Source organism: Schistocerca cancellata, chromosome 1 (genome assembly GCF_023864275.1).
Source record: "Schistocerca cancellata isolate TAMUIC-IGC-003103 chromosome 1, iqSchCanc2.1, whole genome shotgun sequence".
Classification (NCBI taxonomy): domain Eukaryota; kingdom Metazoa; phylum Arthropoda; class Insecta; order Orthoptera; family Acrididae; genus Schistocerca; species Schistocerca cancellata.
In genome coordinates this window covers 48,018,039-48,044,345 of record NC_064626.1, presented here as the reverse complement: position 1 = coordinate 48,044,345, position 26,307 = coordinate 48,018,039, and the positions used below count along the sequence as shown (strand labels likewise).

Here is a 26,307-nt window from a genome sequence, read left to right as displayed (position 1 = left end):
AGGGTGACTCGAAGCAGTTTACGGAATATCTTTTGATGACTAAAATGTTACCCACAACTATTTATCTGTGCTGACAATATACGTGTTTCTATTAAAATTTAAAACAACATTGAACCCAATCTTCTTAAAATACTTTTTATTGGAGTGAATGACCGGTTTCGACTGTGAAGATGACTCTTTCATAGGCTCCAGAGCGCTGGATGGACACTGCTAGATAAGTTCCGTCGACCCTCGACGCTCGTGTAACTGCTTATTGTACGCGTTTAGCTTACTACGAATGTACAACTCATCTAGCAGTGTCTAGACACTCTTTCATAGTGTCGAAACCGGTCACTCACTCCAATGAAAATATTTTAACATTATTTCAATCAAGACTAATTAAAATTGAAATTTAAAACAGTTTCAAGATCTCTATGTTATCAAGAATCTAATACACGTGTTTCCTGTTAACTACTCATTGCTCTGGATATGCATTTCAATTTCACCTACGAAAATCCAATAAATATATATCTGAAGATCTTTCAGTTTTTATCTCCTTCACCATCTGCTTTCTGTTAGCTAAATTCTGTGAAAGATTTCACTCTTTACCTGGAAAGTTCTTCAGATTTACAGTAGAAGAACTGTGATCAATATCGTTCTACATACTGTTTGTTCCTTGAGGGAAGTAAATTTCTTGTATAGGCTGTTGCTTTCTTTGAAAGTAAAAGCTTTAGTTTATTATTTAGTTTATTATTTCGTGGCCTTGAAATCATCAAGCTACAAGACAGTCAAACAACTGTAATGCATACAGCATGACAGATTTTGCACACACATCTGTGAGGAGGAAGCAATAGGTGATGGTGTCTCTAATTAGGGAATGTTGATTCCTCCACGTAGATGTGTGGAATACATCATAGTACATACGTAGAGTGCTTTTTTTGTGAGATTACGTTATAATGCCCCAGGGGACGAAATTAGCTGATCAATACATTACAAAATGGAGTTATTTCAAAATTAATTTAAAGCCTGTGCTGAAAAATGATTTCACTCCAGATATTTTCAGCACCTCCGGCTCCGCACTTACAAAAGAACTGTTTTTTTATTTGGCGTCTGTTGTGTTGTTCGTACATTTAAGCGTTTAGAATCTGTATGTTGTTTGTCTTTCTACTTGTCTCTAGGGCTGATGTGTATCCGGCCGCTGTGGCCGAACGGTTCTAGGCGCTTCAGTCTGGAACCGCGCAGCTGCTACGGTCGCATATTCCAATCCTGCCTCGGGCATGGGTGTGTGTGATATCCTTAGGTTAGTTAGGTTTAAATAGTTCTCAGTCTAGGGGACTGGTAACCTCAGAAGTTAAATCCCAAAATGCTTAGAGCCATGTGAACCATTTTTGACTGATGCGTCGTGTGAGAGTATGGTCATCATGATCTGTTAACACGGTATATTGGGGAATCGAATTGCACAATGTTGGGCCTGGATGTACGGATGGATGGTGAGCAAAATAAAACTGGTCAGCAAAATATTTAAAATACTAATGCGCATCCGACGTTTGTTCATGAAGAGGAAAACTGCCCATCACAGAAACTGCAGAAAACCGCGATTTCAGTGTAGGAATCTATTGCCCTTACATGCCTGCGTATGCACATTTCCTGCGTGCTCTGTTCAGAGTACTTGGCCGTGTCATTTTGTTTGAGTGAGTGAGAGGAGCAAACGTGTTCTGCCAGCAGATGAATGCAACAGAAAATGATGCTACGAAAAAACAGCGCGTGTTCATTGTAGAGTGTTACGCGAAGCACAATTCGTACAAAACGTGTGCAGAAATGTTTCTGCAAGAGTTCGACTCGAATTGTTTTGGCCAAGCCTCCAGCTATGTCAGCTATGTCAGCTTAGTAAGCTACATTTTACAAACAGCAAATGAAGAAAGATCAAAGGACTCTATTAGTCTGTATTCTTGACAATATAAAAATGGTTCAAATGGCTCTGAGCACTATGGGACTTAACATCTATGGTCATCAGTCCCCTAGAACTTAGAACTACTTAAACCTAACTAACCTAAGGACAGCACACAACACCCAGCCATCACGAGGCAGAGATAATCCCTGGCCCCGCCGAGAATCGAACCCGGGAACCCGGGCGTGGGAAGCGAGAACGCTACCGCACGACCACGAGATGCGGGCTCCTGACAGTAACTTTTGTGTACAGTGAAAGCTTTTCCATGCACTACACACTATGATGAGATTTGAGGTAAACTTTCCACTTAAGAGAGAAAGGGAATATTCTACTAATCATCTCGCCCCCCTTCCCCAGCGGTTAGTAGGTCTTCCGTATGAATATCTAAAATGAATAATCATTCCCCCCCCCCCCCACAATCCATTTGTATAGATATTGGAATGCTATGTCACAGAGAAACGTTGGTGTTATTAAAAAGTGAAGAACAACCTAGTGAAATAAGATTTCTGATAAAATCGCACCAATAATGACGAGTAATAACCGCATGATTTACGCAGAAGGTTGGTATTCAATTTCATTACGTGACTGAATACTAATTAACGATATCCCTCACATTAGTTTTACTTCGTTACACTTTATATTTACCACTTATAATGGAACGTTTTGATAACTTCCTACAGTTCGCTGGGTATTCAGATTTCCTATGACATAAATATCAGTTTTATAGTGTGCAAGCTTTATGCGGTAAGGTATGAAAGCACCTCAGCAAACTTACTTTATGTAGGGACAGACTGCGATACATCTGCGGATGCTTTGGGCAGTACGTGACATCGCGTCTTTCCGCAGTAGCATCGCCTGTGAGACGGTTCAAATGGCTCTAAGCACTATGAGACTTAACAGCTGGGGTCATCAGTTCCCTAGACTTAGAACTACTAAAACCCAACTAACCTAAGGACACCACACACATCCATGCATGAGGCAGGATTCCGAACCTGCGATCATAGCAGCACCGCGGTTCCGGACTGAAGCGCCTAGAAGCGCTCGGCCACAGCGGCCAGCTGACCAACAGACTTCAGAACCGAAAACCTAGGGAATGTTTCGTAAATGCTGCATTATGAACATCTTGAACCAATTCTTTCCCCATGTCTTTTACGCTAAGCTGTGAAGACACTCAAAACTAAAAATATCAGTGAGGATAAAAACCATTTTGTACGATGAATAAGTAGTTACGACCGTAGTTCAGTAGGTGATGCAACCATCTTTTTCTCGGCGAGTTTCGGTTGGAAAAATGTCGAATTTGTTATGGGACATGGTGAAGTATTCCTACTTCAGCCGCTATAGTTTCCTAAAGTTTCCATAGGCGGCGGCACTGTACGTGCCCTTCGAAGTGGCGGCAGTCCCCGAGGTGCATTCTAAGCGGAGAGTTGTCACTAAGTTCCTGTTCGTGGAAAACCAGATCATCTCAGATATTCGTAGGCGTTGCCGAATGTCTACGGGGATCTGGCAGTGATCAAATCTGAGTCGTTGGGCGAGGCGTCTACATCATGACGACAAGGTCTAGCAAACCTGTCCAATCTTCAGCGCAATTATCTGTGTGAAATTGCTTCTGCATTGCGAGGCTGACTGTGACTACTTTCTGTTGAGGATCGTCACAAGTGATGTAACATCAATTCGTCGCTTCGAACCGGTAACAAGACGGCAATCCGTGGACTGGCGTCGCACCATCCGAATAAAGTGTCCTAATGCACACCCTCTGACCAGTAAAGTCATGGCGACAGTCTTCATTGGCACGGAACGGATTACTCTGTCTGTTGTCTTGACACGTGGTGCCAAGATCAACACTGAAGTGAATTGTGCTATCCGGAGGGAAATTTAGCGCCAAAATGCAAACATCCTCTCGTTCTCCATGACAAAGCAAGGCCTGACAAACGTCTGTGCACATGAGAAGAGCTCAAAGACCTTCATTTGACAATTTCGCCTCATCCATCGTATAGCCCGTAACTCGCACCTTCCGACTTTCATCTGTTTGGTGCAATGAGTCATTCACTCCGCGGGAAGAAGTATGTGAATGATGGGGAAAGTTACTGGTGCGGGAAGACGTTGGTCATGACGTCGACCAGTAGGGTGGTACCATGTGGCCATGGCTTTCCCAGTATTGTGGCGTAGGCCCTTTCCATTGAACGTAGAGTACTATGAGAAACATGGATATATAGCCAAAAGAGTGGGGAATATTGTGGTTCTGGATAAAACCAACCAGATATCAGAAAGAAAGTGTTTATTTAATTACTGAACGCCTTTCGTACAAGAACACGCCAGTATTAAGAGAAAACATTTTTTAATTATATCTTAATCCTTCATCTTATCGTTTACAAATATGTTGTGATTAAATAGATGACATATTGCGCTGTCTCACCGTATAGCCGAGCAGCCTGTTCGTAAACTCGTATTTAAACATTCACTGGAACACTAGTTAAATAATTACTAGCGCATTACACACAACACTCCAAATAAAACTACATCATTTTATCATTGGTTTTAAAACATGTCAACTCACATATCGACTTAACTTGTATGCCGTAAAACAGAAACGTTTCACGCAGTTTATCCTTAACGAATTAAATCATTATTAACACGCAGTGGCACCCTGCGCCCGTTTGTGATCCCAAGATGTCCTAGACCTCTTGGTCTACTTGCTCGTTTCCGTTTATTCTCACGTGCCCCGCTCCCCATTAGAATGATTCATGTTTCAGTTGCTCCTGGAGATGTAGCAGTTTGTATGATTTTTGCCTGCCGAGTGCATTTGGTGGTATCCTTATGGGATGCTGTGGGAAGTAGAGACTTTTTGCTTTAAAGATACCTCGCCTGGTCCACTGTGTCCAGGACACAGTCTAATTGTGGTGTCCGGGTTGCTAAGGCCATTACCAATGGAAAGGTCAATAGAAATTGCTCAAGAGTCCTGATTATTCTGCTAGTTATCACGAACTCTTAGTAGCACTTATAGCGCTTTTGCAGTTCATATGTAAGACAATTTTCTTTTCACAAGTGTAGCAGTGTGTAGGTTAGGCAAGAAGTAAGCAATCCAAGACGAAATATGGAAAGGGAATTCACGCATTAGGAATAAGAACTACTGGGCGACACTATGTCTCAGAGACAGGACAGAACAGGGAACACAGGGTACTGTATGAACTGTATTCAGATGTTGCTGTAGAATAGACACCAGCAAAAGAAAAACAAGGCAAATGGAATGGATTCGAATCACATGGGAAGATGCTGAGAGAACTGAAGTAGGAAATGGGGCGCAGAAAGCAGTAGGCAAATTTTGCTGTGTGGGAAGCAAAATAGCTAAGCAGTGCCTATGTAATGGACACACGCAATGAAGAATTGCCTTAATAAGCAACACTATCCTGACAAAGACTAACTTATTAGTATTTTGTATAAATGTAAATCAGTCTTCTTTTTTAAGTATTTATCGCCCACGTTTCACTTCTCATGAAGCCTCCATTCTGGACAAAGAATACTGCCAAATAAGTATATGTACCTTTGTACCTGATGGCGTAACAAACGAAAATCGATTTGTAAAATAAATAATATTGTAGAGTATTACATCAATGTAGTATGCGTTTTCGTTGGTAACGTATTAAATATTCCACCAAGAATCAAAGGAAGAGCCACTCAATGCAGACAATGAAACTTTTTCAAGTGTGGTGCTACAGAAGAAACCGAACAACTAAATGAATGAAACTTCCTGGCAGATTAAAACTGTGCGCCCGACCGAGACTCGAACTCGGGACCTTTGCCTTTCGCGGGCAAGTGCTCTACCAACTGAGCTACCGAAGCACGACTCACGCCCGGTACTCAAGGCTTTACTTCTGCCAGTACCTCGTCTCCTACCTTCCAAACTTTACAGAAGCTCTCCTGCGAACCTTGCAGAACTAGCACTCCTGAAAGAAAGGATATTGCGGAGACATGGCTTAGCCACAGCCTGTGGGGTGTTTCCAGAATGAGATTTTCACTCTTCAGCGGAGTGTGCGCTGATATGAAACTTCCTGGCAGATTAAAACTGTGCGCCCGACAGAGACTCGAACTCGGGACCTTTGCCTTTCGCGGGCAAGTGCTCTACCAACTGAGCTACCGAAGCACGACTCACGCCCGGTACTCACAGCTTTACTTCTGCCAGTACCTCGTCTCCTACCTTCCAAACTTTACAGAAGCTCTCCTGCGAACCTTGCAGAACTAGCACTTCTGAAAGAAAGGATATTGCGGAGACATGGCTTAGCCACAGCCTGTGGGGTGTTTCCAGAATGAGATTTTCACTCTTCAGCGGAGTGTGCGCTGATATGAAACTTCCTGGCAGATTAAAACTGTGCGCCCGACAGAGACTCGAACTCGGGACCTTTGCCTTTCGCGGGCAAGTGCTCTACCAACTGAGCTACCGAAACACGACTCACGCCCGGTACTCACAGCTTTACTTCTGCCAGTACCTCGTCTCCTACCTTCCAAACTTTACAGAAGCTCTCCTGCGAACCTTGCAGAACTAGCACTCCTGAAAGAAAGGATATTGCGGAGACATGGCTTAGCCACAGCCTGTGGGGTGTTTCCAGAATGAGATTTTCACTCTGCAGCGGAGTGTGCGCTGATATGAAACTTCCTGGCAGATTAAAACTGTGCGCCCGACCGAGACTCGAACTCGGGACCTTTGCCTTTCGCGGGCAAGTGCTCTACCAACTGAGCTACCGAAGCACGACTCACGCCCGGTACTCACAGCTGTACTTCTGCCAGTACCTCGTCTCCTACCTTCCAAACTTTACAGAAGCTCTCCTGCGAACCTTGCAGAACTAGCACTCCTGAAAGAAAGGATATTGCGGAGACATGGCTTAGCCACAGCCTGGGGGGTGTTTCCAGAATGAGATTTTCACTCTGCAGCGAAGTGTGCGCTGATATGAAACTTCCTGGCAGATTAAAACTGTGCGCCCGACCGAGACTCGAACTCGCGACCTTTGCCTTTCGCGGGCAAGTGCTCTACCAACTGAGCTACCGAAGCACGACTCACGCCCGGTACTCACAGCTTTACTTCTGCCAGTACCTCGTCTCCTACCTTCCAAACTTTCTTTCAGGAGTGCTAGTTCTGCAAGGTTCGCAGGAGAGCTTCTGTAAAGTTTGGAAGGTAGGAGACGAGGTACTGCCAGAAGTAAAGCTGTGAGTACCGGGCGTGAGTCGTGCTTCGGTAGCTCAGTTGGTAGAGCACTTGCCCGCGAAAGGCAAAGGTCGCGAGTTCGAGTCTCGGTCGGGCGCACAGTTTTAATCTGCCAGGAAGTTTCATATCAGCGCACACTCCGCTGCAGAGTGAAAATCTCATTCTGGAAACACCCCCCAGGCTGTGGCTAAGCCATGTCTCCGCAATATCCTTTCTTTCAGGAGTGCTAGTTCTGCAAGGTTCGCAGGAGAGCTTCTGTAAAGTTTGGAAGGAAGGAGACGAGGTACTGGCAGAAGTAAAGCTGTGAGTACCGGGCGTGAGTCGTGCTTCGGTAGCTCAGTTGGTAGAGCACTTGCCCGCGAAAGGCAAAGGTCCCGAGTTCGAGTCTCGGTCGGGCGCACAGTTTTAATCTGCCAGGAAGTTTCATATCAGCGCACACTCCGCTGCAGAGTGAAAATCTCATTCTGGAAACACCCCCCAGGCTGTGGCTAAGCCATGTCTCCGCAATATCCTTTCTTTCAGGAGTGCTAGTTCTGCAAGGTTCGCAGGAGAGCTTCTGTAAAGTTTGGAAGGTAGGAGACGAGGTACTGGCAGAAGTAAAGCTGTGAGTACCGGGCGTGAGTCGTGCTTCGGTAGCTCAGTTGGTAGAGCACTTGCCCGCGAAAGGCAAAGGTCCCGAGTTCGAGTCTCGGTCGGGCGCACAGTTTTAATCTGCCAGGAAGTTTCATATCAGCGCACACTCCGCTGCAGAGTGAAAATCTCATTCTGGAAACACCCCACAGGCTGTGGCTAAGCCATGTCTCCGCAATATCCTTTCTTTCAGGAGTGCTAGTTCTGCAAGGTTCGCAGGAGAGCTTCTGTAAAGTTTGGAAGGTAGGAGACGAGGTACTGGCAGAAGTAAAGCTGTGAGTACCGGGCGTGAGTCGTGTTTCGGTAGCTCAGTTGGTAGAGCACTTGCCCGCGAAAGGCAAAGGTCCCGAGTTCGAGTCTCTGTCGGGCGCACAGTTTTAATCTGCCAGGAAGTTTCATATCAGCGCACACTCCGCTGAAGAGTGAAAATCTCATTCTGGAAACACCCCCCAGGCTGTGGCTAAGCCATGTCTCCGCAATATCCTTTCTTTCAGAAGTGCTAGTTCTGCAAAGTTCGCAGGAGAGCTTCTGTAAAGTTTGGAAGGTAGGAGACGAGGTACTGGCAGAAGTAAAGCTGTGAGTACCGGGCGTGAGTCGTGCTTCGGTAGCTCAGTTGGTAGAGCACTTGCCCGCGAAAGGCAAAGGTCCCGAGTTCGAGTCTCGGTCGGGCGCACAGGTTCAATCTGCCAGGAAGTTTCATATCAGCGCACACTCCGCTGCAGAGTGAAAATCTCATTCTGGAAACTAAATGAATACTTTTCAGTCGAATAGGGAGAAAAGAAATGTACGGTGCAACTTCACTGAAAGCTAGGATTGGTTGGTGCAAAATCCTGAGGTGCGTAAAGGAATTTTAATTATGAGACGGGAGAAAGTTTGTTTGGATGGGAAGGGGGTAAAAATTAAGTTGACGTAGGTTGCAGTAATTGTGCAGAGATGAGAAGATTTCCACAGAATCAGTTACAGCTCAGAGCTGCATCAAAATAATATGAGACTTGAAGACTGCCGCAACAAGAAAATTTAACAGAAATATTTGTCTAGCAAATACAATTTGTCAACATGTAATAGTTATTCCGGGTTACATAGTTTATAAACTGGCTTAATTACATCGTAAGTCTTATTTCATGCCTAGCACTGAATTACTTACTCAGGGATTACACGCGTCTGTGATCGCCCCTGTGTGTTATGCTCACGGGCATACCGAAATGAGATAGAGGTCGTATCACTGAAAGTTCGGAATACCACCTCTTGACGAGGCGATAATGTTCTCAGTTTGCTCTTCGTAGCTCGCCAGGCACTGGAGGAGGCTGTTAACGGCGGTGGCTTCTCCTAGTACTTAGCTCTACCCTAGGAGCGGACAGAACGATGCAGAAAAAGTAATTAAATGCGAGTGATTAGGAAAAACGAACCCCTAATATCCGGGTACAGCATTAGTAGTGTCCTCCGTGACAAAGTCTCGTCGTTTAAATATCTGGGCGTAACGTTACGAAGCGATATGAAATGGAACGAGCGTATGAGGAGAGTGGTTGGGGCAGGCGAATAGTTGACATCGGTTTGTTGGGAGAAATTTACGAAAGTGCGGTTCATCTGTAAAGGAGGCCGCATACGCTAGTGCGAGCTGTTCTCAAGTTCTTCATGGTGTTTGGGATCCTCAGCAGGTGTAAGAAGAGACCGAAGAAATTCAGAGGCGAGGCGAGCTGTTTCATTTGTTACCCGTAGGTTCGATCAGCACGCAAGTGTTACGGATATGCCTTCCGAGTTCAAGCAGGACTCCCCGGAGGGATGAAGACACTCATTCCGAAGAACACTAGTGGGAAAGTGTTGAGAACCGGCATTTGAAGCTGATTGCAGAACGATACTACTGCTGCCAACATACATTTCCTGTAGGGACCAGGAAGGTAAGATACGAGAAATAAGGGCTCATACGGAGACACATGGATATTCGCTTTTCCCTCGCTCTGTCTGCGAGAGGAACAGGAAAGAAAACTATCACTTCAGGTACAGGGTACTGCCCGCCACGAACAGTACGGTGCCTTTCGGAGTATGTATGCAGATGGAGATGTAGATGTAGAACAAATGGGACAAAATGTAGCATAATTTTCTGTTGTCAATAAACACTACCATATTTGACGCTAATAAACAGATGTATATTTATTAAAATCTCGCTAATTATTTTAGTAAATTCTAAGCATGAAACCCGCTTTTACGCTGGAGAATATAAACATGACATACTTCGGATTGCACAATTTAGAGACGGTTCAAACTATTCCGTGGGAAAGACTATTACCACGGACAGGTAGACGATTTCGCCGGCAGCTGCTTATTGTCCTACCATCCCCCCCCCCCCCCTCGCCCACAGAATATGATGGCTATTCGTCTCAATCTCAACCGCGAAGTGGCACAACTGCGTATCAATCACTTTCTTATTGTGATCTAAATATATTACAGTTTTCAGATTTCACAACAAATGGCTTTGGATATGTGTGCCACTAGTCAATATTCATTGTATGTTCTTTTTCAAAAAAGTAATTGATACATATATCAGTGTGCGCCCCCATGAATCATGGACATTGTGCCACGTTCTGAATCCTGAAGATGTCCTTGGTCACTTGGTCTCCTTACATGTTTGCCTCTGTTCTCAAATGTCCTATTACCAATCGGAATGAAACGTTTCTCTTTCTGCTGGACAAGTAGCAAATTGTTTCATTTCTCCTACTGGGTACATCTGCTGCTGTGCTCGTAGGTAACTACGGGAATTGGAGATAATGGAAGATTTTTACGTCATAGATACGTCTGCTACAGTTAAATTTCTGCTACACTGCAGGCCGTTGGTGGGGAGGCTTGCGTGGCTCAGCGATACAGATAGCCGTACCGTAGGTACAATCACAACGGAGGGGTATCTGTTGAGAGGCCAGACAAACGTGTGGTTCCTGAAGAGGGGCAGCAGCCTTTTCAGTAGTTGCAAGGGCAACAGTCTGGATGATTGGCTGATCTGGCCTTGTAACAAGGTCTGAAGAATGTTTCAACGTACAACAGTCTCCCTCAGTAAACTTTCAGCTAGGACGAAAGTCCCTCAAATGTGTGGGATACTCTGACTAATGTCAACATTTCTTACGTTTTTCCTGGTCGGAGTCTGTGTGGAAGCAACTGAGTGAGAGAATAATTTCTTACTCAATTTTTAAATGAAAGCTTTCAATGTTTGCGTGCTGCACTATTTTTTTTTTCTTTTGAAATTACAAAAATTATTCTAGAAAAGTAAGGTTTATCCAAATGTGAAAGATAACTCAAATGCACAACACGGACATGTACCTAGGAACAAGTATTCCATTAAATTTAAAAGGTTTCCAGTCACAAAAAGTCTTCTCAGTAATTTGTGTAGTGCTCTGTTACTAATTATTATCGGTGGGTAGTACAGTAATAGTGTAGTGAAATGAAATATTATGAAACACCATTTACAAAGTAAACAAAATTTGAAATAAAAAGCAACCACCAACTAAGGTAAATTTTTATTTTGGAGACAGGCAAATTGGAATGAATAATCAAAGAGTACAGAATATGGATTGAGAGTAAATAGAAGAAAGACGAATTTAACGAAAAGTAGCGGAAATGAGAACAGGGAGAGACTTAACATAAAAATGCTTTAAAAGGCTCTAAGCACTACGTGACTTAACATCTGAGGTCCTCAGTCCCCTAGACCCAGAACTTCTTAAAACTAACTAACCTAAGGACGTTACACATATCCATGCCCGAGGCAGGATTCGAACCTGCGACCGTAGCAGAAGCCCGGTTCCAAACTGAAGCACCGGCACTTAACGTGAGAAATAGTGACCACGAAGTAGATGGAAGTGAGGACTTCTGCTACCTGGGTATCAAAATAACTCATGTAAAAAGCAGACTGTTATTGGCTGAAATGGCATTCCTGGCCTACTAATATCATACATAGGTGTTAGTTTGATGAAGAAATCGCTGAGAATATACGTATGGGGCAAAGCGTTGTACGGCAGTGAGACGTGGGCAGTGAGACGTGGGCTGTGGAAAAACTGAACACAAGAGAATCGAAGAATTTGAGATGACGTGCTACGGAAGAATGTTGAAAACTTTGTTGACTGATAAGGAAAGGAATGAGGAGGTTCTTCGTACAATCACTGACAAGATGACATATGGAACACACTGATAACGAGAAGCGACAGAATGAAAGGTCACCTGTTAAGATATTGTACTATAGGGGGCTATAAAGATGAAGACTATAGACGTAGGCAGAGACTGGAATACATCCAGCAAGTGACTGAGGACGTAGCTTACGTTCTGAGATGAAGAGTTTGGCCAAGGAGAGGAACATACGGCGTGCTGCAACAATCCATTAGGAAGATTGATGACAAAAGAAATTGTTAAGAGATTAAAGAAACTCAATTTATTTGCAAATGTATCTCGTTAATGGTAGACCACCACCTTCCGTTTCATGATACAATACGCTACACAGCAGACGAAGTATAATTTAACCGACCAAGCGTTATGTGACTGGTGTTGAAATAACATGGAATTTTACTTACACTTGGGTGAACGCAGAATTAACAGTATCTTCCAGATTGCTTTTAATCTTAGAACTCTGCTTACAAACGCTGTACATAACACGACCTCATATCTACGAAAACAAAAACTGTAGAAATGTCGGATACTGCTAATAGTAATCCCTAGTGCGTCTTCATTCATGTGATTCTAAAATTTTTACCACACCAGCCATGTGGCGTGTGTGCACTAAGATAAGAAAAAGCATTCTTGCTCGTTTACAGTTACATACTGTGAGAAGTCCTTCGGCTGTGTTCTACTCTCAACGTGCGGAGTGGCCGCACGGTTTAAGGCACCATGTCACGGATTGCGCGGCCGCTCCCGCCGTAGGTTCAAGTCCTGCACCGGGCGCGCGCGCGCGCGTGTGTGTGTGTGTGTGTGTGTGTGTGTGTATTGTCTAAAAGTAGGGACCGATGACCTTAGCAGTTTGGTCCCTTAGAAATTCACACAAATTTGAAAATTTTTATGTTTTACTCTCGGCTCATCTGAAGCAGAATTGGGGGGGGTGGGGGGGGGGGCGCGGAGCATTTTACCGAATAGCAAGAGGAGGAGAAGAAGAAACGCTTAGCTCGATATAAATGTTGCATTGGAGCTGTATTCTTCCGCGGCAAATACGTTCTGCAAAGCTCTTCCGAAATATACTGTGGAACCCAGCTGCGGACACTCGTAGGAAATCCCCAACATGATACCCACTAGTATGCGTCGTCTTCAAGCCAGAATGAGTTGAGTTTGCCAGGCAGCAGCTAAAGTGAAAACGAGGAGCAGACTCATATACAAGGGAGTAAGCGCAAGTTACGATCACTGTTGCATTAAAATTATGGTTTGCATGTGAGAGTTTTAAATGCACACTGATCAGTCAGAGCATTATGACCACCAAACTACAATCGATATAAACACCTGCAGGCGACAGCGGCGTCACCTGGCGAGGAATGACCTCTAGACAGACATACATGGTACATGTAAAATGAGTGAGCGTGCTGACCATGTGTAATAGAATGGGGAAGGCGCGCGATCAATCTGAGTTTGGCCGGGGGCAGATTTTAATGACCCAGAGTCTTAGCACGATCTTTGCGGAAATTTCACGACTTGTAGAGTGTTCCAGGAATGCTGCGGTGAGTGTCTTCAACACGTGGTGAAATCAAGGTGAAACCACGTCCAGACGTCATGGGGTTGGACGGTGAACCCTCGAAACAAGTGTTGGACGTCGGAGGTCGGAGGCATACCGCTAAAACAGGACAAGCGGCGAACTGTGGCGGAACTATCAGACTTTAATGCTGGGCAGAGGCCAAGTGTGTCTCAACACACAGTGCAGCGTACACTCCTAAAGATGGGCCTCCGCAGCCGATGACCCATGCATTTGCCAATGTTACCTCCACGACATTGGCAACTCCGGCAGAAATGGACACTTGACCACCGGTACTGGGCGTTGGCGCAGTGTCAGAGCGTTGCACGGTCTGACGAATCTCGATCATTTCTTTATCATGCCGACGGGAGGGCGCGAATCAGTCGTCATCCTGCAGAACAACTCCTTTATAACTATAATGCGGCACGGAAAAAAGATGGCGACGGTTCCATTATGCTCTGGGATACATTCAAGTGGGCATCCATGGGTCCAGTGGAACTCGTGCAAGGTACTGTGACGGCGAACGAGTAGCGTACACTGGTCGAAGGCCACATACACCACTTTATGACGACCGTATTTCCCGACGGCATGGCATTTTTTCGACAAGTGAATACGCCACGTCACGTGGCCTGGAGTGGAACACAGTACCGAGCTCCCACTGATGTGCTGGTCCCACAATTCGCCGTATCTGAACTCCATGGAACACGTCCAGGATGTGGCTGAACGTGGCATCGGAGCTCAACGCTCCCGCACCCGAAAATTAACGGTGATTAGATGACTTGTGTGTGTAGACGTGATACCAGTTCCCTCCAGCAACCTACCAAGATCTCATTGCTTCCATGTACGACGCGTCGCCGTTGTTATCCGTGTCAGAGGTGGACATACCGGCTCGTAGGTGGTTGGTCGTAATTTTCTGGCTGATGACGTTACAAACATACGAACAACATTTGCCATCGATAGTTACGCTGCACTGGGTAGTTGGTAAGTCTTTGCAACAGTAGTCATGTTCATTCCCATTATATTTTGCCAAGGACCGGAAACAAAGATTTCATGAACGCATACGTGAAGCACTCTCCCTTCTCGCACAGTGTTTTCAACATCAAAAACACGTTAGGACGATGTCTGGAACCTCTCTGGTCTGCAGTAGTCACATCCAGCTACAGTCCAGAAACATTGAACAAAGCATGCGAAGACTGGAGAACAGAAGTGTTTGTGTGCAATAAACGTCAGTAACTAAACTGTCGGTTCACACCAACATCGATAGATTCAGTCTTTAAAATCCAGAATAAGATTTTCACTCTGCAGCGGAGTGTGCACTGATATTAAACTTCCGGCAGATCAGAACTGTGTGCCAGACCGAGACTCGAACTCGGGATCTTTGCCTTTCGCGGGCAAGTGCTCATTCTGGAAACATCTCCCAGGCTGTGGTTAAGCCATGTCTCCGCAATATCCTTTCTTTCAGGCGTGGTAATTCTGCAAGTTTCGCAGAAGAGCTTCCGTAAATTTTCGAAGGTAGAAGGTGAGGCACCGGCAGAAATAAAGCTGTGAGGACGGGGCCTGAGTCGTGCTTGAGTAGCTCAGTTGCAAGAGCACTTGCCCGTGAAAGTCAAAGGTCCCGAGTTAGAGTCTCGGTCTGGCACACAGTTTTAATCTGTCAGGCAATTTCAGTCCTCAAAGTGCCACAGCACCGGCTTGCACTGTCGGAAGAATAGCACATGTAGTGGTTGAAAGTGAGGCGTCGACCTAGGAGGAATGACCTTGACTGCATACACCATATTTTGCGATCGGATAGCATCGACATGAGTGCTGTTACTGTAGGTCGTGAGCGAATAAATCAGATGAAGAGAGTTTCGTATGGGAAGCAAACATCTCGAAAGAATTGCGTCAATATTTGTTTCACGATCAGACTGGACTTCGTGGCAACTTGAATCAGATTTTAGTGTTTCGGCATGTGCTGTACAACTCGCTCTCCAAACCAACCTCTGGATTCCAGGTAAATTACGGGCATCTTTGGAAGCATGTATCCACTTGCCGTTGTAAATGATTGGACACTATAAGGAAATGTTGTTGCATAATCATTCCGCGCCAAATTATCTTACCCTCTTTTTTCCCTTCAAGCTCGGAGTTCACTATTAGTGAAGTTCCTTCCGCAGACCGCTTTGATTATTGTTACAAATCAGTATAGGTTCCATGGTGTTCATTTAGGAAATAACCACCTTGCAGAGCTCGTCACATGTTTCATTCACGTCACTAGTTGCATTCCAGGCTTTAGTGGGTACACATTTTGTTTTTGCCCATGAGCCAATGTGACGTCTCCGTTGAAACCTTGCAAACCATCCATGGATAGACCTAGTGAATTAAGTCAGTCCTATTTCTAGGGTCGTTTCCAAACTCCAATCACGGATACCCCCGTGGTGAACATTAGCTCCTAGAACAGTTCTCGCCAGCCTGAATATTTCAGCTACATAATCGTCAAACAGGTGAAGTTTTTAGCTCTGCTCTTCCTCCCCTCCCAGAAGGCTGGAATGCGATTATCTCCTCTGCTTTTCCAAAATATATGTCACCCCACCTCGCCTCTTGGGTGGATCTGGCAGATAAGCAGGTGATTGGCGTCCATGACTTCGCAACAACACTTCGTCACTCCCCGGTTATGCATCGTCCATGAGTTTTTCAAAATCAGACACGTCTTCTTCTGTGTACTCATATTCTTCAGTATAGTCTATTGTGCTCGTATTTTCGTGATGTTTATTGTTAATACTGGTTGCTTCAAATGATGGCTCAAAGAATATACTGCAAGCCGTTGCATATCTTTCCGGGAGGGATCATGAGGAAAAGAGTAGACTGTTCAAATGCCACTGTGAGTGCTGTAATCAATCTTTTTTCTCGCGCTCCATACGTAAAAGGAACGGGGAGGAACTCTAGTAACAGTTCCATTGAGATGTTCCCTCTGCCATGCACTTCGCAGTGGTTTGCAGAGCACAGATGTAGATGTACATACTGAGCTATTCCCCTAGTAGCGCGCAACGCACCTCCTGAAGAATTTTGTAGCGTTATGTGTAATCTGAATTACTAAATAGGGAAGTTTTTCCATTCTGTCCTTTCAACTACAAAAAATGAGTAATTTTTTTGCCAGAATCGTTTCAATTTAATGACGTTAAGCATCGTCAGTGGTCCATAATTAAGTTATTTATATTTTGAGTGGCTTTAGGACAGAAAAACCGTTCTTTAACAATGTATTGGTTCTTACTTACTGTGACTTCCGCTTCATTTTCTCGCCTACATCGGGAAATGCCGTCAGCTAGCACATCGTTTAACATTTACCGTAAGTAAAAACCAATATGTTGGTAACTAACTGTGTTTCGATCTTAAAGCAAACCAAAATGTAAATAACTTGATTATCAGTTATCCGTAATTCTCTACCTCAATTAAGCGAAACGCGTCTGGCGAAAAGAACAAGGATCTCTTGTAGTTGCGACGACAGACAAAAAATACCCTCTACAATTGAAAAATAACTGCGGATAATATGGCCACACAAATAAAAAAAATTAAATCCGGAAGGTAAATTTTGTACAACATTAAAAATCTGTGGAAGTGCAACGTAGATAAGCAGTCCGCGTGGATCGGAAGAGGTGGAATATACCCGCCTATGACAGTCACAGGAATGAATGAATGGCATCTACTGTAAGTAGCGAAGACATAGAACACCGGAAGTTTTGCGACAGTGGAAAAGGGATTATCGGGGAAGGTGGGTGAGTTTGATCCGCCACGTAATAGGATTTCACGGGGGAACGAACTCATCACTTCTGCGTTTCATACGCTATCGCCGTAAAGGGATTTCGGAATTTTGCTGCGCCATGAAGTAATTTCTCAAAGGGGAGGTCCCACGTATCGATTCCTCCTTCATGGAGCTCAGTGCACGCAAGAACAGAAGTTAATTCAGCTCCATAAACGATACGAATCTTGCATCTCATTCACAAGTGCTTAAGAGGAAGAGACTAGTCTTCAGTCAATATTTACTCCTTCTGCTTCATTCCATAAACACACAATACTTTTACGTGCTGGATATCAAAATTTCCCCAGTCCCCCTCATTTTCTTCCATCGTATTTTCGCCAACATGACCGTCCATTTACATCGAGTTTCGCCTTCATAACAATACTTAATTAATTCTAAAGAATAAGAAACATCTGTCGCCTATGCGTACAGTGTCAAAAGACCAACATATAACGATAATTTCCTAATAATCTTAGCACTTTATATAACATCTGTAATTCAGTAGCTGCATCATACGTGCAGCTCATATTTCGCCTCTGAGTGTCATTAAAACAGCCGTGGAACGATAGGACGTGTGGAGGTATAATACACATAGCAAATTTATAGGTTACTAAGTAGTGCAGCTTTCTTCTCAGAATAATATCCTAAAATTAACTTATCCCAGAGTTAAACAATACGGAATGACTTGTCACTCGTACTGTGTTCACCTCCTGCTGAAGGATACATAAGCCTTAACCACTAGAAATATTGTCTAACCCTATGAGATATGCTCTAACTCTTTACTTGTTAATTGCCGTTGTGATAATTGCTGTGTAATTTTATTCCTGTAACATCGACAAACATCGATTTTTTTTTCCAGTAAGATGGACACGGCGTTACGGAGAGCAACTGGAATGTCACACGAAAACCACACAGTGCATCTGAAATTAATATTAAATTTTCATATCGAATTTTAAGGGTAGAACACCCAAATGAATTACGACTTGAACACTAATCACACCTAGTGACTTTCAATGCGTACCACGATACAAATTGTCAATGCTATAACACTTCATAATACAGCTTTATCATCAATTGGTAGTGCAACACGAGAGTACGTTTTAGCGTATCGCAACGTAAACTACATGTTTAATTGACTCCAAAATAATGTTGCGTTTCACGACTTAATTTTTTCAACTTCGTAGTTGCGTTAGCTGATCTGCGAAAGAAGACAAATAAGTAACATGATTAGCTGTACCATAATTGCCTACTTGCTATGAAACTCTTGTAAGAAGTGGGATACTGTGATATATTTCGCATTTCCGTCACTATAATACTTTAGCAGGAAAATATATAAATTGCATTAGAGTTGATTCATTTGTAATACCTTTCTTCTCGTGAGCTGCACCATAACATCCGATAAATTATTTGTAAATACAATGCCTGACAAAAATAGTGAAGCACCCATAAGCAGAGCAGGAAACGACATCGCGCTTTACGGGTATTTGATGCTATGTCAGTGGTTACATAATCGAATCAAAATTACAGTGAACTGAGTGCTATGAAATCCCTTATTAGTATGACAATGTAGTTCCTCTGGCCTGGATGTACGCACCAATTCTGATGGGATAGTTGTCATCAGGCCATTGTACCCTCCCTTGAGGCAAGATCACCCACGACTGTTTTAAGTGGTTCTTGATGTCCCAGATACTGGCGCAGTAATTGCACAGACACGTATCCGCTATGGACAAGAATTGTCTTTTTCAAAAATGACACTGCAATGTTAAGGGTGCTAGATGTCTGTGACGTCTCGCTTTACCGTCATTGTTCCTTCAGCCACCAGCAGCAGTGTCCTGGAGTCATACCGTGACGATACGAACAACACGGCTCTGCCTTTTCAAAACATTGGAAGAATGGGTCCCCTCTCCAGGTTGTCGCCATTCTCGCCGACGTTGGCCGCCTTAGGTGGGGGGGGGGGGGGGGAGGGGCGCTGAAAACCGCGATTCATCAGTCAAAATGAGACGCTGTTTATCAGCAGTCCTTACTTTCCGGTCACTGCACCTCTCCAACCACAGCCATTTTTGCTGTGGTGGTAATGATAGCATACGCATGGGACGGTGATCCCTCATGCGGCTGCCGCTGGTTTCCAACCAATGCTGCGGAATGGTTGCAGACAGTCCATTGTTTGTAAAAGCTTCACATTTGCGCCTGCCATTGGAGAACAATGTGCCTGGGGCCTAATTCCTCGTGGTCAAATGTGGTCAACCAGAACCTAGACGACGAATGTCCTGCCCTTCCGTTCCCACACACTTCACCTTTGGGCTACCATCAGACCCGAGTACTTACAAATTTTTCTTCTCCATACTTCTTCCAGCTGTCCGCAAGAAGACCCATAACGTAGCCGCTTTCGGAGTATGTCAGGTGCTCATTGAGGCATATGAAAATGACATGTACACATGTAAGACAGCTCTGAGCGAATACTCAGTATCTAACGGTGTTCACGGTCCTTGTCTAACATAATGGTTTGGTTACAACACTGGTGGCTTTTATAACTGTCAGAAAATTGCAACTCTCATCATTTACACAGCTGCCGATAATATGTACTTGTACTGTCGGGTTGACAGAGGAGATAGAGAAGATCCAAAGAAGAGCGGCGCTTTTCGTCACAGGGTTATTTGGTAACCGTGATAGCGTTACGGAGATGTTTAGCAAACTCAAGTGGCAGACTCTGCAAGAGAGGCGGTCTGCATCGCGGTGTAGCTTGCTGTCCAGGCTTCGAGATGGTGCGTTTCTGGATGTGGTATCGAATATATTGCTTCCCCTACTTATACTTCCCGAGGAGATCACGAATGTAAAATTAGAGAGATTCGGGCGCGCACGGAGGCTCTCCGGCAGTCGTTCTTCCCGCAAACCATACGCGACTGGAACAGGAAAGGGAGGTAATGACAGTGACGTGTAAAGTGCCCTCCGCCACACACCGTTGGGTGGCTTGCAGAGTATAAATGTAGATGTAGATGTGCAAAACTGCATCGATGTCCAACGCTGTCTTCAGGTTACTGCAATTCTTTTGGTGGGCCATGTACGTTAGATATTCTGCAGTGTGAAATACTAAACTTAAAGGAAAATCTATGGACGGTATTTGCGAGTCTTTAGAGCTGAAATAGGCGTGATGTAAGACGATTGAGTATCTTCATTACTCTTCGTCTTCTTTAAAATCAAGAAAACATTGTAGAAATAAATAACCGAAATGAAAACGGGAAAAAATGTAAGATAGTTGTAGTATTTTAAACATAGCTGCGCAACAGCAACGGTTCCACGTAATAAGACTAAAAATAGCCGACCAGTTGCAATGGATAAAGTAATCTTTACCTAGGTTTCGACACATTTAAATCTGTCTTCTTCAGAAGGCGGCAGTATTACATTAATATGGAATGAGGTATCATCGTTGTTTTTACAAATATCTGCATAGATCCATTAGTCCAAATTAAAATATAGCCCTGAAAATAGGGTTTGTCATGTAAATAAAAATTAGTACATGGATGTTGCAGAGCTCACAAGCGACTAGAGCTCTGGAACATCCATGTACTAATTTTTATTTACATGACAAACCCTATTTTCAGGGCTATATTTTAATTTGGACTAATGGATCTATGCAGATATTTGTAAAAACGACGATGATACCTCATTCCATATTAATGTAATACTGCCGCCTTCTGAAGAAGACAGATTTAAATCTGTAGAAACCTAGGTAAAGATTACTTTATCCATTTCAACTGGTCGGCTGTTTTTAGTCTTATTAAGATAGTTATAATTAAATGTTTTACCGAAGCATGCGGACTTTGGTTAACTTAACACGAGATCTGGCACCTAAACACGTCACTTATGGAGCTGTAACTCTTGGAGTGATAGTGATCAACCAAACACGTGTAGTAAAACTGGGTAACCGTTGCACAGTCATCTGGAAGAGCAACAAGGAATCCCCTGTCATGGAGACGGAATCTGCCAAGAACACTGAACCGTCGTTCTTGAAACAAGAACATCGTGCGAGGAGGACAGAGAAGTGCACTAATAGGGCTGTCAGGAGCTTCCAACAACACTTCAGGGAATCACCCTGCGTGGTGCCTGGAAGCTTCCCTATCCAGACAACCATTCGGTTTCGGGCTGCAATGTATTTCCTGTGGATGGGGAGGCAGGAAAAGGCAATTGAGATTACCGGATAGGATATCAACGACAAGCGTTAAATGGCGGGTGGGTACCTGGCAAAGGAAATCAGTCAAGCGATAAGGACCGTAGGGTATGTCATTTCTTTCCGGATGTCAACAATCGTCTGAAACTGAGTCACATCAATCCCAGCCGGGGTATGGTTCACTTTCTGACAGGTCACGGAGCTTACCCTGCACACTCAGACCGCGTAGGCCTCAGCCAGAGTACTACCTGTACTTGTGGGGAACATGGATCCCCAGGAGACATAGGCCCACTTTTTCACTGTCACCGGTACAGATCAGCACACCACACCGGCAACAACAGACAAAGACGAGTTGAATAATCATCAGCGAATTTAGTGATTATTTTCCAAGGACACTACATGACGAATACAGACAGATACCACCGTATAACAAAACACTGGAACACACATGAACATACAGGGTGTTTCAAAAATGACCGGTATATTTGAAACGGCGATAAAAACTAAACGAGCAGCGATAGAAATACAATTGTTGAAATATGCTTTGGACAACAGTACCTTTTTAGGCAGACAAACTTTCGAAATTACAGTAGTTTCAAATTTTCAACAACAGATGGCGCTGCGGTCTGGGAAACTCTATAGTACGATATTTTCCACGTATCCACCATGCGTAGCAATAATATGGCGTAGTCTCTGAATGAAATTACCCGAAACCTTTGACAACGTGTCTGGCGGAATGACTTTACATGCAGATGAGATGTACTGCTTCAGCTGTTCAATTGTTTCTGGATTCTGGGGGTACACCTAGTCTTTCAAGTGTCCCCACAGAAAGAAGTCACAGGGGTTCATGTCTGGTGAATAGGGAGGCCAATCCACGCCGCCTCCTGTATGTTTCGGATAGCCCAAAGCAATCACACGATCATCGAAACATTCATTCAGGAAATTAAAGACGTCGGCCGTGCGATATGGCCGGGCACCATCTTGCATAAACCACGAGGTGTTCGCAGTGTCGTCTAAGGCAGTCTGTACCGCCACCAATTCACGAAGAATGTCCAGATAGCGTGATGCAGTAATCGTTTCGGATCTGAAAAATGGGCCAATGATTCCTTTGGAAGAAATGGCGGCCCAGACCAGTACTTTTTGAGGATGCAGGGACGATGGGACTGCAACAAGGGGCTTTTCGGTTCCCCATATGCGCCAGTTCTGTTTATTGACGAAGCCGTCCAGGTAAAAATAAGCTTCGTCAGTAAACCAAATGCTGCCCACATGCATATCGCCGTCATCAATCCTGTGCACTATATCGTTAGCGAATGTCTCTCGTGCAGCAATGGTAGCGGCGCTGAGGGGTTGCCGCGTTGGAATTTTCTATGGATAGAGGTGTAAACTCTGGCGCATGAGGCGATACGTGGACGTTGGCGTCATTTGGACCGCAGCTGCAACACGGCGAACGGAAACCCGAGGCCGCTGTTGGATCACCTGCTGCACTAGCTGCGCGTTGCCCTCTGTGGTTGCCGTACGCGGTCGCCCTACCTTTCCAGCACGTTCATCCGTAACGTTCCCAGTCCGTTGAAATTTTTCAAACAGATACTTTATTGTATCGCTTTTCGGTCCTTTGGTTACATTAAACCTCCGTTGAAAACTTCGTCTTGTTGCAACAACACTGTGTTGTAGGCGGTGGAATTCCAACACCAGAAAAATCCTCTGTTCTAAGGAATAAACCATGTTGTCTACAGCACACTTGCACGTTGTGAACAGCACACGCTTACAGCAGAAAGACGACGTACAGAATGGCGCACCCACAGACTGCGTTGTCTTCTATATCCTTCACATCACTTGCAGCGCCATCTGTTGTTGAAAATTGTAACTACTGTAATTTCGAAAGTTTGTCCGCCTGAAAATGTACTGTTGTCCCAAGCATATTGCAACAAACGGTGTATTTCTATCGCTGCTCGTTTAGTTTTTATTGCCGTTTCAAATATACCGGTCATTTTTGAAACACCCTGTATAAGAGAGCAGTTTCAATTCGTATACCAACACAGAAAGCAGTACTGAAACACACAAACTCACTCAAACACCGAACAGTTTCACCAACACGCAGCGCAGACAACCTTACAGAATATCTGGAACAATTCAACTGGACTAGAATAAACAGTGTAATGCAATCCACACTGTAAAGCTGTTCTAGCTTAAGTATAAAGAGCAGGCATATCCATCCCACTGTCATTATACCGCTGTTGGGATGTAACACTCGTAACTGAACACTTAATATGCAAGCAACGGAACAGGTAAAATTCTAGACACGTAATATAGGAACTGAGGGTTAATAATGTGAAATAATAACGTACACTATACTCATATACATTCAGGAAAGCGCAGTGGTGTATAATAGTTATAGTTCAAATGGTCCAAATGTCTCTCAGCACTATGGGACTTAACATCGCAGGTCATCAGTCTTCTAGAACTTAGAACTACTTAATCTAACTGACCTAAGAACATCACACACATTCATGCCCGTGACAGGATTCGAACCTACGACCGTAGCAGCAACGCGGTTCCAGACTGAAGCGCCTAGAACTGCTCGGCCACAGCGGCCGGCATAGTTATAGTATAACCATCGATACATTCGAATGAGACACTTACAGAAAAGTATTCAGGTCCAACATCTAAGACGGCATAAGAATGTGAAATAGATCAGCATGGTATTTTCCTTCGAAATTTTATATTTATATACGTCCGAGGGCTTCTCCGCGGTCATTTCCGGTGCGGTTCTCCTCTTGCAAGAGGAGAACCGCACCGAAAATGACCGTGGAGAAGCCCTCGGACTTTGGCGCGCCAGGTACATATAGTCTGCGACCGCGAGCTCGGCTCCAGTTCACCACCGGCAATGGAGGGTAAAGCTTTGACAATGCCAGCCACTCGTGCTGGCGAAACGTCAGAAAAAATCATTAGATGAACGTCGGCCGAAGAACCCGAGACAGAAGCCAATAGGCAGTTTGTCAGCCCATACAGTTACGGTTCATCACGTGTTTCATATGGAGCACAGTGTCGACAGAAAGCGTCGGTTTGTTTCCCGTTACGAGCAAAATGACATGTAAAGCAGAATGTTACTTGCCCATTCAATAAAGCGGTCCCAGTTCAGTCTAATGCCATATATCTGCTTTGTCGATACGTGTTATGGTGACAGTGAAACACGAGAAATAACCGGGACTCCAGGGCGACATTACTGCTCTGCCCCGCACTGACTGCCACCGCCGAACATTCAGCGCTACTGAGTCGCTGCTGGATTGCTACTGTAACTAAATATCGATAAAAAATATCAGACTGGACTGATTTGTGGCGCTGTACTGAAATAATACATCAAATTCGGATTTATAAAAGCTTTGTTTGCAATAGGAAACAAGCTGACGCTTTCTGCTTTTTCAGGGCGTCACATGAAAGACGTGACGGTCACTGAACGGGCTGCCTTCAGCAACAAAATGTAAAAGCGAAATAGCAAACATCTGCCGAAACACCAGAGAAGATGCGGCTACCGACTCGTAGGAGAGAGGCCCGGCATAGCAGTACATTAGTCGTGAATCAGATCGTTGAAGCAAATTTGACTTATGATTTACGGGACACGTAATCGCTGGTATAACACACAGCAACAAGAAACAAATATGATTGTTGTTGGTAACTGCAAAAAAAATATTTAGAACCAGGCAAGAAAACTAATTTACGCCGGAACAAAATGACGGTGTCATATTATGGTTATTCCATTAGTTCCGGAATGAAAAATTAAAAAAAATATGTAATTTATAGTGCTATCACACAACAAGCACCCCGCCGTTAGGTGAAAAAGATCTTCTTAGTAAGTCGATTAATCATCCAGGTGACAACATCTTAAAATACACTCCTGGAAATGGAAATAAGAACACCGTGAATTCATTGTCCCAGGAAGGGGATACTTTATTGACACATTCCTGGGGTCAGATACATCACATGATCACACTGACAGAACCACAGGCACATAGACACAGGCAACAGAGCATGCACAATGTCGGCACTAGTACAGTGTATATCCACCTTTTGCAGCAATGCAGGCTGCTATTCTCCCATGGAGCCGATCGTAGAGATGCTGGATGTAGTCCTGTGGAACGGCTTGCCATGCCATTTCCACCTGGCGCCTCAGTTGGACCAGCGTTCTTGCTGGACGTGCAGACCGCGTGAGACGACGCTTCATCCACTCCCAAACATGCTCAATGGGGGAGAGATCCGGAGATCTTGCTGGCCAGGGTAGTTGCCTTACACTTTCTAGAGCACGTTGGGTGGCACGGGATACATGTGGACGTGCATTGTCCTGTTGGAACAGCAAGTTCCCTTGCCGGTCTAGGAATGGTAGAACGATGGGTTCGATGACGGTTTGGATGTACCGTGCACTGTTCAGTGTCCCCTCGACGATCACCAGTGGTGTACGGCCAGTGTAGGAGATCGCTCCCCACACCATGATATCGGGTGTTGGCCCTGTGTGCCTCGGTCGTATGCAGTCCTGATTGTGGCGCTCACCTGCACGGCGCCAAACACGCATACGACCATCATTGGCACCAAGGCAGAAGCGACTCTCATCGCTGAAGACGGAACGTCTCCATTCGTCCCTCCATTCACGCCTGTCGCGACACCACTGGAGGCGGGCTGCACGATGTTGGGGCGTGAGCGGAAGACGGCCTAACGGTGTGCGGGACCGTAGCCCAGCTTCATGGAGACGGTTGCGAATGGTCCTCGCCGATACCCAAGGAGCAACAGTGTCCCTTATTTGCTGGGAAGTGGCGGTGCGGTCCCCTACGGCACTGCGTAGGATCCTACGGTCTTGGCGTGCATCCGTGCGTCGCTGCGGTCCGGTCCCAGGTCGACGGGCACGTGCACCTTCCGCCGACCACTGGCGACAACATCGATGTAC

General features: G+C 44.8%; 5 non-coding genes across 5 annotated transcripts; 3 read left to right on the top strand and 2 right to left on the bottom strand.

Annotated features, from left to right (window-relative positions):
• Positions 1-5,689: 5,689 nt before the first annotated feature.
• On the bottom strand, positions 5,690-5,764 carry Trnas-cga (transfer RNA serine (anticodon CGA)). Its single transcript has one exon. It is a non-coding gene; the product is annotated as a tRNA-Ser (tRNA).
• An 828-nt stretch (positions 5,765-6,592) lies between these two features.
• On the bottom strand, positions 6,593-6,667 carry Trnas-cga (transfer RNA serine (anticodon CGA)). The gene has a single exon. It is a non-coding gene; the product is annotated as a tRNA-Ser (tRNA).
• A 779-nt stretch (positions 6,668-7,446) lies between these two features.
• On the top strand, positions 7,447-7,521 carry Trnas-cga (transfer RNA serine (anticodon CGA)). The gene has a single exon. It is a non-coding gene; the product is annotated as a tRNA-Ser (tRNA).
• A 226-nt stretch (positions 7,522-7,747) lies between these two features.
• On the top strand, positions 7,748-7,822 carry Trnas-cga (transfer RNA serine (anticodon CGA)). The gene has a single exon. It is a non-coding gene; the product is annotated as a tRNA-Ser (tRNA).
• Positions 7,823-8,349: 527 nt separating this feature from the next.
• On the top strand, positions 8,350-8,424 carry Trnas-cga (transfer RNA serine (anticodon CGA)). The gene has a single exon. It is a non-coding gene; the product is annotated as a tRNA-Ser (tRNA).
• Positions 8,425-26,307: the final 17,883 nt, after the last annotated feature.